The sequence below is a fragment of the Toxotes jaculatrix genome, chromosome 11 (genome assembly GCF_017976425.1).
Source record: "Toxotes jaculatrix isolate fToxJac2 chromosome 11, fToxJac2.pri, whole genome shotgun sequence".
Classification (NCBI taxonomy): Eukaryota; Metazoa; Chordata; class Actinopteri; family Toxotidae; genus Toxotes; species Toxotes jaculatrix.
Genome location: NC_054404.1, coordinates 25,604,928 through 25,622,951, shown reverse-complemented (window position 1 = coordinate 25,622,951; position 18,024 = coordinate 25,604,928). Strand labels below are relative to the sequence as shown.

Sequence of the window (18,024 nt, the reverse complement as noted above, 5' to 3'; positions counted from 1 at the left end):
CATGCAGCATAATACAGACAATGTGGGTCATTATTTACATTACAGTTAGTGAACAGTTATTGGATAATGTGTGCTCAGCAGATTAGAATGATGAAACAGAGCACGGAGGCAAAAAGCTGTCATGACTGGTAATTATTTACATTACAGTTTGCAAAGAATATTAATCAAATATTTATCTGTAGCAGAATGGAACATTAAACATGTTAGAAATAGATCATTGTAAACAATAAACAGCAGCAGGTGGGTGGAGCCAGGACCATAGGACATGCAGCTCCGGAGCCAGAGGTACCTGCAGAAAGGTACAGAGAAAGAGAGACCAGAGAGAAACAAACACAGGACTACGGGACAGAGAGGACACCGAGTTAATGACATGTAATAAAGGCTAATAAATTTGAGAGTGCATCTGAGGAGAGAAAGAGAAAGAAGAAGAAGTGCGCAGTAAATCATGGGATGTCCCCCAGCAGCCTAGGCCTATAGCAGCATAACTAGGGGATGATTCAGTTGCCTGAGCCAGCCCTACTAAGGGCTATATCCTTAACTGTAACAGTGTCTATAGAGATAATTGTGACTAACTATAAGTTTAATAAATAACTAGGACTGTAACTACAACTAATTATAAGCTTTATCAAACAAGAAGGTTTTAAGCTTAGAATTAATTATTATTAATTAGAGAGGGTGTCTGCTTCCCTAACCCAAACTGGCAGTTGGTTCCATAGGTGAGGGGCGTGATAGCTAAAGGCTCGGCCTCCCATTCTACTTTTAGAGATTTTGGGAACCATAAGCAAACCTGCATTCTGGGAACGAAGCAATCTGTTGGGATTACTGATTACTGTTTAGATTACTGTCAGGATTTCCAGTGTTGACAGGGTCACTGGTTTGCTGGGTATGATTGTCATCATGCCTGCCACGCAAGTGTCTCAGCATAGAAGATGTGTTGTTGCTGTAAGACAACTCTTGTGTGCAGAGCAAACACCTCACCTACAAGCAACTGTAATTTTGAGACCCATTTAAAGATTAAAAATACAATTATGGAAACATAAAATCTATGCCATAAACTGCATTATACCTTATTTGGTGGTATGAGATCAAAATGATCCCAAACTTTAGAACATCGCTTTTTGGTGGTACTCACCATGAAACTTGCCAAAATACTCTCACTCTCACTCTCCAAATCTCTGTCTCCTCACAACCCCATTTTGAAGCATAATGATGCATCTTATATAGCTGGTATGGCACCAAACCACTCAAATCTGTCAAACCTGTCAAACTGTCATTGGCTCAGAATGCACTGAAACACCATGAGCCAATGACACACACGTAAATACTATGAGCCAATGAAAAGCTTCGTTTTGAACATTTTGAAGCAATGAAGCACGAAGCGAAACATCGGTCATGTGACACTGGTGTTTTGATACAAGCTCCGACACAGCGTTTCGAATCACTCCGCTTCAGGAAGAGTGACACAAGCTATAAAGCCTCAGTATCATTTGCCCATCACTAGGTACTGTGCAAAACCTGTCGCGCTAAAGTTGCAACATCCAGCGGAAACACAACCAGTTTATACCGACACCTGAAAAATCCCCACAGGTATTTGCATGACGAAAAAGTTCCGGTGAAAAGTCTGAGAATGATGCTCAGGCCCAAAGAAGCCAACAGACAATTATATCATGTTTCGCCAGCATAACTCCATTTGATAAGAGCAGCTGAAGACACCGGGAGATGACGTGGTGACTGTTAACACAGTCACCAAAGATTTAAAAACCTCCTCCACACGCTGGACAGAAGATATGTGATTCCCTCCTGCACCTACTTCAGCCAGGTTCCCATCCCACAGCTGTATGCAGAGTGTAAAGAAAACATGCTAACAGAGCTGAAAAATGTGGATATATCTGCCAGAAAAATCGCAATTAGACCTTTTCCTAAAATCGTCCAGCTCTACTTCACACCCTTGCTGCAGGACACTTAGATCTGAAGATCACACACACACAAGTATAAGGCAAATAAAATCTAAAGTCCAGCACATTAAAACTATATCACATACCTGGCTGGATATTACCTGTCTCAAGACAAAACACTACCATTACCTATAACTCTGCTTACCACAAGTAGTGAGGGTCACATATTCTGTCAGGTCTGAACGATCAGCCAGGTTCATAGATGCTTCAGTAGATGGGAGGTCTGAAATGCAGACAACACATACAGCTTAATATGAACTGATTAAATACTGTACTTTGGAATTCTTATCATCCACTTCTCACAATCACATATTTTTGTCTGTGTCAAGATACAAATCTCTGTCTGAGAATAACATGTTCAAGTTAAAATTTATCCCAACTACACACTGTTAAAATACACGTTTCTCACCGCTGTTCAAAACAGCAAGGCTACAGTTTATAAGCTCAACTGTTAGCATGCTAGCCAAAACTGACTTTTCAGCTGCGTCTGTGCCGTTGAGCCAGAAATTATTCTCTTAAAACACCGACATGCGGTTGCATTGTTGGATGGTTATTTCCAAAACAGTATTAATTACCTTCATTAATTTGTGAAGCTTATCAAACAGTTTGTCATTACCGTCATACAGACACATCACACGCCACAGACAGTATGGCCGACATTAACGTTTGAGTGAAAGCTAACAGCTCCACAATGGCAGCTAAGGACAGTTAGCTAACTAATGCTGCGGGAGCTACTTGCTCTAAATAATGGAGTAAAAGCAATGGGGTTACGTTCAACATCAAGTTCGCAGTCATTAGCGGTACTATGTAAGTAGATAAAGTGAGAACAATGACAAAATATCACACATTTAAAGTACTTTCTGATAAAAATCATGCTCTTACCAGCCTTGTGACGACGTTCCTTGTGCTGCTCATGCCGCGATAAAATGCGTTGTGAACTCCAGGGACAGAGTTAAAACCAGATCCTGAACACCAGGGAATAAACTCCAAAATTCAGCTCGGCCTGGGTGTACACCTTAACACAAACTGTAGTCAGAGTTATAAAATAAACTCCAGAAATGTAACTCTTTCACACTTTTTTGCCTGACTCCAGATTTTAGTACTTTGTGAATTTGCTGTGTGTTAGTACATGTAGTTGTGTACAGTTCAGCTGCTGCTGTCCTTGGTGCTGAATTCACCAACCCAGCTGAATGGTCCTGAGTGCTTATTGTTGTAATTCATTTGGTATTTTGGAGAAGACTGAATATCATTAGTATGAGTTATGTTTTGGTTAGAGTTAGGTTTTCAGTTATGATGGTTAAGGTTAGGTTAAGGGGCAAGGGAATGTATTATGGCAACGTGTCCTCACAACTATATTAAGACGAGAATGTGTGTGTGTGTGTGAGAGAGAGAGAGAGAGAGAGAGAGAGAGAGTTTGTCCTTTGATGCCTTTGATGTATCAACATTCTACAGTCTGATGTCACAGGCTGCAGTAAGTGGACACACAGCCAGAGACAAGTTCAGAAGTCAAACAGGAGCAGAAACAGTTGGACTGGACAGGACTTGCTCATGATTTAGGAAGAAAGAAGCACTCAGATATTTCTGCACAATTATTGACAAGGAAGGGAGGAGCTACTGCTGTTACAAGGACAAGAGGAAACTACAGGAAAGTCCAGATCAGCTCCAAGGTTTTCAGTCAGTCAAAACCTTTTTTAGTTGATGTCAGTGTTTCAGTTCAGTGGGATGTGTCTGTTAAATTGACATGATGTCTAATCACACAATAACTTCAGCCCAAAGGTTTCAGTACATGTTCAGTTTATTTATGCTGATTGTATCTGTGAGACTTTCCTATTGTCAACTTAGGTTTCCATTTTTGTCTTCAAAGCATTATGGTTTGTGTTAAAGGAAAGGTGCCTATTTTTTACAAGTTTATCTTTTAAACTTCAAATGTTCAAAAACATTCACATGCTTTTATGTAAATTGAAATCATTTGTGGTTGTTGCTTTGGATCCTCCTAAATGATGTATCATAAAATCCACAGTCCATGTCCTGTGTAAAAGGGACGTCCAAAGTTCAAAAGAAGCAAACATGAGGCTTCAGCAGTCTGACTTATATAGTTGAAACAGGCGTCCTCCAAGTCTTTTTATCATTTATGTTGAAGATCAACCACCAGTGCTTTGCATGTGGAACAGTAGTTTGCCTGCAGCCACAGATCCAGACTCCAGATCGAGAGGAATATTGATTGTAGTTATCAGTGAGTTGGCAGTGCTTTAGTAGAAGCTCATGTAGCAGGATGAGATGTTTCACCTTTCATCTCCCAGTGCGAGTTTGCACCGTTTTGTTCACCTCGGTCCTCGTTCGCCTATCACCACATGACGGCACTCTATAAAAGGGTGCTGTGGCCATCTTGACCCTCTCTTGCTCCTGGCTCCGAGGTCCACTTCCTGGTCCCCCGCTTCTTTCCGCCTTGTCGTCGCTGGCGCAGACGCCGAACTGCCGATCCTCCACCAACGTGCGCGGCTCGTGGGTTCATTCCCAGTGCTGTAAATTAGCCGCAGGTTGCTGCTAGCCTCCACTGTTGCTGAGTGGACACGCTCAGCTTCTCTCTCCCTCAGGTGATCACACGTAGCCTGATCGAGAATTATTTGCCAGCTGCTTTGTCCTGCACGGAGAAGAAATACTGCTGCTTTGCCTTGTTCTACCTTACCGGGGTGTTTCTGCCGCGGTTCTCCGCTGCGGTTCTGCCGGTCGCTCCGGTGTTGCTGCTGTCGGGCTGCGCAGGTGGACAACGCAATCACCCCCTACCTACACGAGTATTGAATGGGCAGTTTCGTTCGCCTTGGGCCTGGACTTTTAAAAATTGAATGAATGTACGGTGGGGTTGCTCTTTATTTAATGCCCCCTTGTTCATGTAGTTAGAATGGGTTTTGGGTTATTGTTTTGATTATTTTGTTTTTTTATAGCTTTATTTCTTTTAGGTTATTTGGTTTATTAAATATTGTGTTTAACTAGGTCCTGTGCTGGTTTATTTATGTATTGCTTATTTTTTGACGTTCTGTGATTCAATTAGCCCTGATATTCAGTTGGATTTTTTTTTTTTTTTTTTTTTTTTCTTGACTGTTTCTTTTGCTTGTGACAAGAATTTTATGTTATGTTTAGTTACTGATTTTCTTTGTGCTTTGATTAATTTGTAAGCATTAATTTATTGTTTTCTTTTGGCGGTTAGGGGTTAGGGGGTTAGGGAGTAACTCCACTAATTTTATTTCCTTGTCCCCTTTTCAGTGGCTGAGAGCTGAAGGTGGTGGCAGTCGTGGTGCCGGGTGGTGGTTTCCCCCTCTTTCCTGTGTCATGTGCCTCCTCTGGTCCCGGGTTCCTTTCACTATGTGTGCGTGGGTGTGTGTGGCTGTCACGTGTGGCTGGGGTGATAATTTTTGTATATTATTAGGGATCCCTCACCCCTCTCCTCAAGCTGGCCCCCTGGTAAGCCTCAGCCCTGATAGGGTCTCCCCCCTTTCCCCTCACGTCCCCTGTGTGTGAATGGTGTTTTATAATGTTTAAAGACATACTGAAGTTATTTTGAAATAAAGTATATTGATTATTGCTCTGGAACTACGTCTCTGCCTGTTGTAAAATGAACCTGGGTGCCTTGGAGTTGGTACAGTTGACTAAAACTATTTCCTTGGGCAAAATTCCCAAGGTGGTGTTGTCTGGCTTCGTAGGTTGCTCTTAGTTGGGTGTTGTAGTGATTGACACCATCCACTATCTGCTACAACCCCCATTATCATCTATCTCATCTCCCTCGCTCGCCACACTCAGATCAACAACTTCATTTGCTGTGCAGTAAAGTGGAAAAACACTTTTTTCACTGTTCCAGCACAGTTTGAGTGTTAGTGACCATTCATATCATGACTTGATGTGACTACAACCAACACAATGGAAAATCCTATTTCTATCTCTAACACTGAAATATCACATTCAGTGTGCAGCTCACACTGTTGGTGGTTGGTGTCTTCAGACTCCCTGAAAGCTGACATACAGTATTAGTTGAAGAAGGTAGTATTTTTATTTTGGATGAAACACATCCAGGTGTATCACTGTCCCTGTATAATGTGCTGACTAAACCATCACTGAAGTTCATTGTGCAGAAGTGACTGTTACATGTCCAGGCTCCACAGTATACCATGGACCTTCTGCACCCCCACACCATGAGCTGATCTCTTAGGTCAGGACTTTCTAAATGTACCTCGGACATGTTTTAAGACTCAGGAAGATTGTGCTTTCCAGTTTGCAGCCTCTAAACTTTGGAATAATCTCCCAGTAAGTCTGAGGTGTGTGGACTCTGTGGACTCTTTCACAAAGCAGATACAAATCCATCTGTTCAGACAGGTTTTTAGGTAACGTAGTATTTTATGTTTACACTTGTGTTCTATATCTGCTCCTCTCTTGTATTTTATCTGCTCTTCTTATTGTTTTATTTATTTGTTTCTCTCTCTTTGACTGTGAAGCAGTGTGTGACTAGATTAGAGCCTTTGTGGAGGCAGAGTGATGAGTCTGTGCTTTAATTGACAACTGGGATTGTGGCCAAAAACTTCTTACTTAAAAATACAAACCGTTCATCCTGCTTCATCCTGTGCCCTCGACAGACTTGATAATGAGCTCACGATGAAACTAATCTCACTTAAGGTCTCAATCATTGTTCTCCTTCAAATCTTATACCAACAGCCTGTAAAAGAAACAGTGTTCTCCTGTTGGCTTTTTAATTAGCTGTTGAATTTAATGTTTTATTAGTGATATGATTGTCAGTTGTTAATGTGAATCACAGTATGTTGCCTCTTAAATACAGTCACAGCAGTGTTTGTCCTTCAGAGCTGTGCCTAGGCTGAACTGGGCTGTGTCTCTTTTGTCACAGTGTTTGTCTGCTGACTGCTGGTAGAAATGAGTGTAAAGTGTCTTTCTGTCTCCTGTCAGTCCATAACAAGTCCTCCTTCAAGGACTCCAGGACTGGTTTCAGAGGGTTCTTCATCTCTCTCTGCTCTCTGTGCTTTGCACCACCTACATTCCAACTTTGAGAAGAGTTTTTGTCCATCAGATCTTTGTTTTTTCATCAATACAGTAATGTGCTCTTTCCTCACACTCTGGTTTTCCTGTGACTTTGCAGTAGACATTATTTTCTGTCTTCACCTCTTTATTGAAAGTGAGGAGTGATATTCACTATCTCTCCATTGCCACAGACAGTTTTAGTTGTTTCTGCAACAGATCAGCTGCTGCACAGAGAATCATTTTGACTCATGTTTCTTTTAGATCTGGTTCAACTTATCTTGTGCTGTTAGACCTTAAATCCACAGAGTCCTGCTGTATGTTGGTCTCTTCTCTGCATCACACTGAGATAACAGTTACACCTGTCACCTGAATCAAGTAGGAAGCTGATGGTGGAAGTTAAAGCTGACACTATATCATCATGTTCTGGGAGTAGAAGCTGTAAAATAACCAGGCTGGATGGAAGGAGGAAGCTTTTTTTTCCTCCAACTTTATTTTATCATTATTTTCAGTTACTGGTATTTTCTCAGTCTGGATCCAGAAACAAAACTTTCTTTGTTTACTACAATGACTTTAAGGTGATTCTTCATCTGTTTGTAAGTTTGTGTTTTAATTGTATTTCTTTTATTTCTCTCTCTTCTGTTGTGGGGCTCCTGTCTCCTGATCTCCTTCATCCTGGATCTTCTTCTTCAGATCCTAAAACAATGACTTATTTTTATGCTGGTGTGAGAGTTTACATGCAAGTGTGTTTGTTACCTGTGAATCACATTGTGGTTAAGTTTGTGTTTGGGAGATTTCCTCCATGTGTTTATGGAAACAGATGAAGGTATCAGGTCATTCCATTATCTGATGATCTCTACCTGTTAAACCATCCAAAGCAGCTCTGCAGTGTTTCCATCTGTGTTCATGTTGCTGTTTGAGGGTTAAGACTTGGTTTCAGGGTTAGAATTGGGTTTTGGTTAGGGTTAGGGTAAGGACTAGGGAATGCATTATGTCAGCAAGTGTCCTCACAAAGATATAAGTACCAGTATGTGTGTGAGTTTTTGTCCTTTGATGTTTCCATCTCTGCTCATGTTGACGGTGTGAAGTGTCATGAATTGATGTAGTGTCAGTTAAACCTTGCTGAAGATCATTGGTACATGTGCTGTGAGTTTGACACTGAGGAAACTTGATTTCACTTCAGCTCTGGTGGTACAACACACAGATAACTCATAATTATTTATTGTGGCAGAATGACTGTTCATGGCTGTCCTGCTCTCAGCTTTGCTCACTTTTCTCTGATGCTGTTTGTTTAATAGCAACAAGCTGAATTCTGCTGAGGGGATTGGTTTGAGTGTGAGTCTCAGAGTCTGAATGTTGAGCAGTGTAGCAATATATATATCTATGTATATGCATATGTGTGTGTGAGTGTGTGTGTGTGTTTGTCCTTTGATGCCTTTGATGTATCAACATTCTACAGCCTGATGTCACAGGCTGCAGTAAGTGGACACACAGCCAGAGACAAGTTCAGAAGTCAAACAGGAGCAGAAACAGTTGGACTGGACAGGACTTGCTCATGATTTAGGAAGAAAGAAGCACTCAGATATTTCTGCACAATTATTGACAAGGAAGGGAGGAGCTACTGCTGTTACAAGGACAAGAGGAAACTACAGGAAAGTCCAGATCAGCTCCAAGGTTTTCAGTAAGTCAATACATGTTAGTAGTTCATGTCAGTGTTTAGTTCATTTAGTGAAATGTTTTGTTCAGATGATTTGTTTGTTAACTTGATGTGATATCTAAGCACACAAGATCAAGATGTTCAGCCCAAGTGTTTGGGCGCACGCACGCACGCACGCACACGCATACACATACACAAAGTAGTTGTTTTAAATATTTCCATCTTACCGTGAAAAATGAGATGAGATGTGTGTCTAAGTATTTGTGTCTAACACATGACTGAGAGAGAGAGAGAGAGAGAGAGAGAGAGAGACTGCAGGTGAGGCAGAGGTGGAGGGTGAAACATAAGAGAGAGAAAGTGCAAAGGTTCATTTGAAAATGTCTTAAAAAACTGGTCTACTTTCTGAGGTCACTGTATGTAAACAAACCATATCTGAGAATGATGAGCTGAGGTTATCATTCCACATGTAAAGACTTTAATGTCATGAACTTTTTTTGCCTCATAGAAAATTTTAAATGAGCCAAACCAAATGCTTCATTTGGTTCTGAGCTGCTTTTACTCTTTTGGACCAATTTCCATATAGAGCTAACAGGTCAGTTGATGATGGTGTATATGTTTGCGCACTATTCTACAACATCTAGATGGTCCTGGTAACTATGTCAGAGTTTTATTTGTCGATTATAACTCTGCTTTTAATACAATTTCACCAACCAAACTGTATAACAAGCTTTTGGACATGGGGGTTGAACAGTCAATGTGTAAGTGGTTAGCCTACTGGACTTTTTGACAGACTGGACTCTGGTGGTCAAAGTCAACAGCAGGGTATCGAATACCTTGACCACTGGCACGTGGCCCCACAGGGCTCTGCACTTTCTCCCCTCCTGTTTTCACTGTACACAAATGACTGGATTTCTCTTTGTCACTGTTTGTCTCTGTGACACTGTTCAAATTTGCTTTTTATTCTGTCCTGGCTGACAGATAGCGAACAAATAAAAAGACCCAGTAGATTTTTCTTACTGCTTTTCTGACTCTTCTTATGTCTTTTGTAAAACTGAAACACAAATAGATACACAACATGTTACAAAATAATTATTATTACATACTACAGTTCACATCAGAACACACAATGAGGCTAAACAATAAGGTAAATTAGCCATAATGGCTTAACTAGCTTCTTGCTAGCGCTTAGCTGAGCGATGTTTTCTTAAACTTAAAATAAACATCTTAAACACTACCTCAAATAAGACCTCAGTGCCACAAACAAACAAACAAACGAAATGCATCCACTCATACCGTCGGTTCCATTTCAAGGCTCGACAATCAACTTTGTGGTGGAGCACTCGAACATCGCTACACACACCAGAGTCCGGCAGAAAAACTGCAGTACGCAGAAAACGTCACTAGGTGGAGCTCAACCCCACACAACACAACACAACATAACTTTATTGAAACACTGACAAAGTCAGAACACTGATGATACCACATTGGTGAGAACAATGAAACAATGTATAGACAAGAGACTGTAACATTAGTGGACTGGTGCAATGCAAATAACCTGGAACTGAATGTGAGCAAAACTAAGGAACTTGTGGTGGATTTCCATAAGCAGAGGGAGGCTCATCAGCCACTATTAAGGAACAATACACAAGTGCAGCAGGTGGACAGCTAGAGATTCTTTGGTTTTAATATCTCCGCAGACTTAAAATGGACAAACACCCATGCCACCCTGAAGAAAGCTTACCAAAGACTCTATTTTCTGAAACAACTAAAAAAGTGGGGACTGTCGGGCCCAGGGATGTTGTGTTTTTTATCGAGCTGCTGTGGAGAGCATTTTAACTTTTGGCATCACTGTCTGGTTTGGAAGTCTGACTGCAGAGGATAAAAGGCAGCTGAACGGTGTAATGTGCACAGCAGCCAGGATCATGGGACAAGAGGTGACATCTTTGTCTGAAATCTATGAGACCAGACTAAAGAGAAAAGGACTCAAGATTTTAACAGACCCATCCCATCCAGCAAACTGTCTTTTTAACTCTCTGTACATTAGAACTAGAACAACCAGATTCCAGACCAGCACATATCTATGGTGTGGCCTGCTGGAGCAGCAGCATCTCTGCGGCAGACAGGAAGAGACTGGACAAACTGATCAGGAAGGCCAGCTCAGTCCTGGGTTGCTCCCTTGACCCAGTGCAGGTGGTGGGAGAGAGGAGGATGGTAGCAAAGCTATCATCAATGATGGTGAATGAGTCCCACCCCATGCAGGACACACTGACTGCACTGAGCAGCTCCTTCAGTGAGAGGCTGCTTCACCCCAAGACAGTGAAGGAGCGTTATCGCAGGTCCTTCCTTCCTGCGGCCGTTAGACTGTACAACCAGCTGTGCTGAGCAAACCACATACACCACTTGCACACATACTCTGTCCTGGACTTAAAAAACTGGTGCTATATGTGCAGCCTTCTTCTTCTTCTTTTTTCATACTGTTTACTGTTTATAATATTTATTATTATTATTATTATTATTATTATTATTATTATTATTATTATTGTGCATTATTGTGTAAATCCTGAGTGTCTTCTCTGCTGCTGTAACAGTGCAATTTCCCCATTGTGGGACTAATAAAGGTTTATCTTATCTTTATCTTATCTATGACCATCATTTTTTATTGGATATATCCTGTGTCCCCTTTGTTGCTATTTTACAAAGTGCACAGCCTCCATTAAATTCTTTTACAGCATTTTTCCTGATAATTAATGTTTAGCCAAGCCATATAAATAATAAACACTTGATATAATGTATGTTTTGTACATTAGTAATTAATTTTACACATAATTTTGCATTACTTTAGTAATAAATTAAGTAACAAAAAAATCTGAGGAGCCATTTGGGAGCCGAAAGAGTTGGCTCTTTTTAGTGAGCCGAGCCATAAGTACCGGCTCTCTGAAAAGAGTCCGAATGCCCATAGCCGTACCCCACAGTTCCTGAAAGTTTACTTTCACTTTTACCGAAGTTTGTGGCGCAGATGATTTTCTCTGTCTGAAGGTAAATGTCAGCACTTTTAATGTTTTACTCGTCAACACTTCCTGTAGTTACCTGAATTATCTGATGTTCGAGTTTTTTGGATGTTGTTCCATTTTTTTATACTGCGTTGTGGTGTTTAGCTGTGTAGACTCTGAGTTGTCACTGTAAAGTCGGAGTGAGGCAGGAAGGAAGAGGACCGTTATTATATATATACATGGCGACGCACAGAGACGCAGCAGTTTGTGTTTCTTCATTCATTATCATGTTGTGTGGATATTTGCAGTAGAAGCGGTGGAGTCAGAGTAGAAGCAGAGTGAGCTGATGGTCAGTAGCTGAACACGGAGCCTTTGTTAGTCTGTGGCTCCACTTACTGCTGACTGAAGGCAGCTTTTCCTGCCTGAATCAGCCTGTGGAGGAGGCGGACCTGAGCCGCTGCTCTCCCGCAGTCTGAGCCGCTAAATGCGGTCTGAGCTCGGCCGGACAGCGGCTGGAGAACAGCTCTGACTTTCTCTGTCATTAGATGAACTCTACGGGACTGAGCTCAGAGGGACTGACAGGGTTTTTCAGGCTCTATGTGATTTTCAGAGAGACAGTTAACACTCCATCCACAGAGTCAGAGGCCTCCTGGTCCTATCAGGACAAACTCTACCTGATGAATTAGATGATAAAGACCCAAATCCATAAATACTCTCACAATAAAGCATCTCAGCAGCTCTGATAAGTGATTATATCTCTGTGGCTGGTCACAGTACAAACAGAAAAACTGTCTGTCATGGACATATTTGCTGTTTTTATTGATGTCTATCTGTGTCTCTGCTGTTTGGTTTGGTTTTGGTTTGTTGTTGCTGCTTCATATAGTTCAGACTTTACTATTAGAAAAGGCAGGAAAGTGTCAGGGGCTCCAACTAAAAGGGCCCCTGGAATAATATTGAGGAGAAATGAACCGAGTCTGAGTTGTTTTGTGTGGAATAATCACCTGCAGCTTGTTTCATCAAGTCATTTTCTACAGAAACACTGCAGACAAACAGATTGTCAGATAAAATCAGTGGATCTCAGTCCATCTGTGTGTCAGTGAATGGAAATGGTCGTCTCTGAATTGTGTGTGAAAGATATGAAAGAGGAAAGAAGAGCCAATCAGTGGAGGAGCAGCTGATATTTCTACAGGACAAATGATGGAGACATTTAAAAACTTTTACCAGTATGTCTCCTGTCCCACCAGGCAGGAAAAGACACTGGACCTGTGCTATGGGTCGATACAGGGGGCCTATAAATCTCTTCCTCTCTCTCCTTTGGGCACCTCTGATCACAGCTGTGTGCATTTGCTGCCCACATATAAAACAGTTTTAAAGAGGGAGAAGAAAAAGATCAGGGACATAAAGGTCTGGACAGATGAGTCGGTGCTCTGCCTCCAGAGATGTTTTAACTGCACGGACTGGGATGTTTTCACACAGTCCTGTAGAGATGGTTTGGACTCATTGGTGGACATGCTCATACATGGTCTTTTGCAGGGATATGATCATTCCCTGTAAGCGTGTTCAAATATAACAAACCATAATTTACCAAATCAGTCAAAGCAGGATTACAAATCAGAACTGGAAAACAAGATGGCAGCAAACAAACTGGGTTCAGCCTGGGCAAGCATGAAAACTACTGCAGGCCTTCAGAGCACAGAGCTCAGATGCTGTGGTTTCTGTCCCAAAACACTAAATGATGTTAGAGCAGTCTCTCTGACTTCAAATTGAATGAAAACCTTAGAGAAACTGGTCAGATCTGAGGTCCTGAAGCAAACTGAACATGCACTGGATCCTCTGCAGTTTGCATACAGGCCTCACAGAGGAGTGGAGGATGCTACAGTGACTCTGATCAACATGCTTTTTAAACATCTGGATTTTAATGGGACACACGCCAGGCTTTTATTTGTGGACTTGTCTTCTGCTTTTAATACAATCCAACCTCACATTTGAATTGAAAGGCTCCTACAACAGTTTGATTTAAATAATAATCTGGTGGGTTGGATTCTGGATGTTTTAACCAACAGGACACAGAGAGTGAGGGTCAACAGTACATTGTCTGACCAAAGGTGTTCTTCCACTGTTTCTCCTCAAGGGTGTGTGTTGTCACCACTATTGTTTATTTTATACACAAACATGTGTCAGAGCAAACATGACAGCAGAAGCATCATAAAGTGCTGATGACTCAGTTATTGGACGGTGAGAGCAGAGCATGGACCAGTCATTGATGATTTAGTTCAGTGGTGTGAGGAATCCTACCTGCAGCTAAATGCTACAACAACCAAAGATATGCTCATTGATTTTAGGAGGAAACCCCACAGGCACCAAGTCACTGTAATTAAAGGTCAGACCACTGAGTATGTGCAGTCTTACAAATATCTTGGGACTATCATTGACAGCAAATTGACTTTTGAAGAAAATTGTGAAGTGGTTTGTAAAAAGGCTCAGCAACGTTTACACTGTTTAAGGAAACTTGTACATTTTCACATTGACTGAACCATAATGAGCATGTTCTCTCTCTTTTATAGAATCCATTTTATCATTTTCTTTACTGTCATGGTTCAGTCAGACAACTTTAAAACAGAGGAAGTCCTCAGACCAAATAGTTAAGTGGTCTAGTCGTCTGCTTGGTGAGTCCCAGCCAAGCCCAGCGTCCCTGTACAGCAGACAGGTACAGAGGACAGCTACCTCCATTTTAAATGATGACTCCACCCTTTGCACTGCCACTTTCAGCTTCTTCCCTCCGGGTGGAGGTTTATCGTCCCAAGATGTAAAACCCAGTGATATAAAAACAGTTTTGTTCCTGCTGCTGTCACAGAGTTGAACAAGCTGCAGTGATACATTGCACATACTGACTTATTTAACTTCTTATAAACTAAAGGTTTTTATTATTTTACCTTTTACCACAGTTATTCTTTTTTTTGAACCTTCTCTCTCTTTGATCCTGATTGGTGGAGCTCTGAGCACTTTTACTTTTATCATCATATTTATAGTCAGCTGTGTTGGTTTTGTGTATATGTGTTAAAAGGACTTCATCATTTGATCATCTGACTGCAAAACAAATCTACCTACAGGTACAAATAAAGTAACATGAACCTGAACCTGAGGATGATTTCAGTTGATGTGCAGATGAATGATTTGTATTTTCTCTTCAGATGAAGGTAGAAAGTGTGTGTGAGCTGATGTGGATGTGAATTCAGCATCATGAATCAGTGTGAGGACAGAGAGGAGGGAGCCCCTCCCCCTAAAAAAGTCTGTGTGGGGACCATGAGATCCAGACCAAAAGCTCAGAGGTGAGATGAGGATCTTTAACTGTCCATGACTCTTCTCCATGTCAGAGCTCAGCACTCACATCACTGCACCATCATTATTCACACTCAAAGCTCTGTGTGTGTTGTGTTGAAGGCCAGAGCAGCAGCACACACCAGACTCTGCTGGACCTGGACCTGAACATGGACCTGAGCCCAGCTGTGTGTCCATGAAGCGTGACAGGTCAAATGATCGCCTCATTAATTTCAAAGGACAGCCTCCCTCTGCTGCAAAGAAGTGAGCTGCAGCTGACTACATGTTTTCTTCTTTACTATTAGAACACTGTATGAATAATAGATATGTTGTCCCTGTCCCCATGTCCCTGATGGTCCTAATCTCTGTGTCCGCCAGGATCCATCAGAGACCAGACTTCCCTGTACCTGAGCCCAGCTGTGTGTCCATGAAGAGTGACATGTCAAAGGGTCGCCTCATTGATTTCAAAGGACAGCCTCCCTCTGCTGCAAAGAAGTGAGCTGCAGCTGAGTTTAAAATGTATCAGACAGCTGTCCTGTATAACTGGTCTTCTATGAAAGATGAAGTGATTGTGTTTTGTCTCCAGGCTTCATGAATGACACAGTATATGAACATGATCAGGCTGAAACACAGGCTTTAGTGGCAAAGTTGATGTTTCTCTTTTCAAGAAAAGCACTTCTTATGTTCTTATATGTGTCATTCAGATCAGAAGTAAAACTCCCTGTAACTCAGCACCTATCCAGTTCCAGTGTTTGTGTTAGTGTCCTGTAGCAGAGGTGAGACTTCTGTCAAACCCAGTGTGAGTCCTTAAAACTCATCATTTAAAAGGTGGACTTGTTGTGATGTCTCTAGGTCATGAGGTACAGAAGTGATTGCTTGTTTCCTCTCATTGAGAATGTCACAGCACAGTAGTGTTTGCTTTAATCAGGACAGTCACCACAGAACATAAAAGCAGCTGTTGTTTGTGTACAAAGCATAAAACGCTCACAGATGCTGCAAACATAATGTGAGCTAATTCTTCATGATTCCTCCACAGAGTGGACCAGGAGAGCTCAGAGGTTCCCAGTGCTCAGTCTGCCCAGCAGCATCAAACACACCTGGACTCCATATTTATGGTCTGTACATGGACAACAACTACTTTGACATCTGTTGTGTTGACAATAATCTCCATGCTGCACTTTTTAGAGCAGTGGATTGTCAGTGTGTCCAACATGGATCTGATGTTTGGCTCCATGGTTTTACTTTGATTGTGTCATTCATATAGTTTTCTGTTCCAGCTGCTGGATGAGACCATTGTCACTTTTGTGAAGAAAGAGCTGAAGAAGATCCAGAAGGTTGTGAGTCCAGATTACCCAGAATGCTCAGAGAGTCAGAGGGAGTATGAGGAGGTGTTGGACGGTGAGGATGAAGAGCAGAGGAGGAGCAGCAGAGAGGCTTTTGTGAAGATCACAGTGAACTTCCTGAGGAGAATGAAGCAGGAGGAGCTGGCTGACTGTCTGTACAGCAGTAAGAGGATTTCTCTAAAGATTCAACATGATGGACAAATGGGACATTTACTAACATCTCAAGACATGAAGGGAAATATGTTCATGTGTGTTCTTTAGGGGGATGAACATGTCATGTTTTCTTTATGAATCAGTCATTGATGTTGTTTCTTGTTTGTTCATTCAGGACATGTTGCTGCAGTTTGTCAACGTAAACTTAAATCTACTCTGAAGAAGAAGTTCCAGTGTGTGTTTGAGGGGATCTCTAAAGCAGGAAACCCAACCCTTCTGAATCAGATCTACACAGAGCTCTACATCACAGAGGGAGGGACTGGAGAGGTCAATGATGAACATGAGGTCAGACAGATTGAAACAGCATCCAGGAAACCAGCCAGACCAGAAACAAGCATCAGACAAGAAGACATCTTTAAAGCCTCACCTGGAAGAGACGGACCAATCAGAACAGTGATGACAAAGGGAGTGGCTGGCATTGGGAAAACAGTCCTAACACAGAAGTTGACTCTGGACTGGGCTGAAGACAAAGCCAACCAGGACATACACTTCATATTTCCATTCACATTCAGAGAGCTGAATGTGCTGAAAGAGAAAAAGTTCAGCTTGGTGGAACTTGTTCATCAGTTCTTTCCTGAAACCAAAGAAGCAGGACTCTGCAGGTTTGAAGAGGTCCAGGTTCTGTTCATCTTTGATGGTCTGGATGAGTGTCGACTTCCTCTGGACTTCCACAACACTGAGATCCTGACTGATGTTACACAGTCCACCTCAGTGGATGTGCTGCTGACAAACCTCATCAGGGGGAAACTGCTTCCCTCTGCTCGCCTCTGGATAACCACACGACCTGCAGCAGCCAATCAGATCCCTCCTGAGTGTGTTGACTTGGTGACAGAGGTCAGAGGGTTCACTGACCCACAGAAGGAGGAGTACTTCAGGAAGAGGTTCAGAGAGGAGGAGCAGGTCAGAGGGATCATCTCCCACATCAAGACTTCACGAAGCCTCCATATCATGTGCCACATCCCGGTCTTCTGCTGGATCACTGCTACAGTTCTGGAGGATGTGTTGGAAACCAGAGAGGGAGGAGGGCTGCCCAAGACCCTGACTGAGATGTACATCCACTTCCTGGTGGTTCAGTCCAAACTGAAGAACGTCAAGTATGATGGAGGAGCTGAGACAGATCCATATTGGAGTCCAGAGACCAGGAAGATGATTGAGTCTCTGGGAAAACTGGCTTTTGAGCAGCTGCAAAAAGGAAACCTGATCTTCTATGAATCAGACCTGACAGAGTGTGGCATCGATATCAGAGCAGCCTCAGTGTACTCAGGAGTGTTCACACAGGTCTTTAAAGAGGAGAGAGGACTGTACCAGGACAAGGTGTTCTGCTTCGTCCATCTGAGTCTTCAGGAGTTTCTGGCTGCTCTTCATGTCCATCTGACCTTCATCAACTCTGGAGTCAATCTGCTGTCAGAAGAACAATCAACCTCCAACAGGTCTAAACTGCTCAGAAACAAACCTGATCCAACGCAGCTCTACCAGAGGGCTGTGGACAAGGCCTTACAGAGTCCAAATGGACACCTGGACTTGTTCCTCCG

General features: G+C 42.2%; 1 long non-coding RNA gene across 1 annotated transcript; it reads left to right on the top strand.

Annotated features, from left to right (window-relative positions):
* Nucleotides 1-14,896: 14,896 nt before the first annotated feature.
* On the top strand, nucleotides 14,897-15,375 carry LOC121189272. Its single transcript, XR_005894862.1, has 3 exons — nucleotides 14,897-14,947; nucleotides 15,060-15,200; nucleotides 15,315-15,375. It is a non-coding gene; the product is annotated as an uncharacterized LOC121189272 (long non-coding RNA).
* The last annotated feature ends 2,649 nt before the right edge of the window (nucleotides 15,376-18,024 follow it).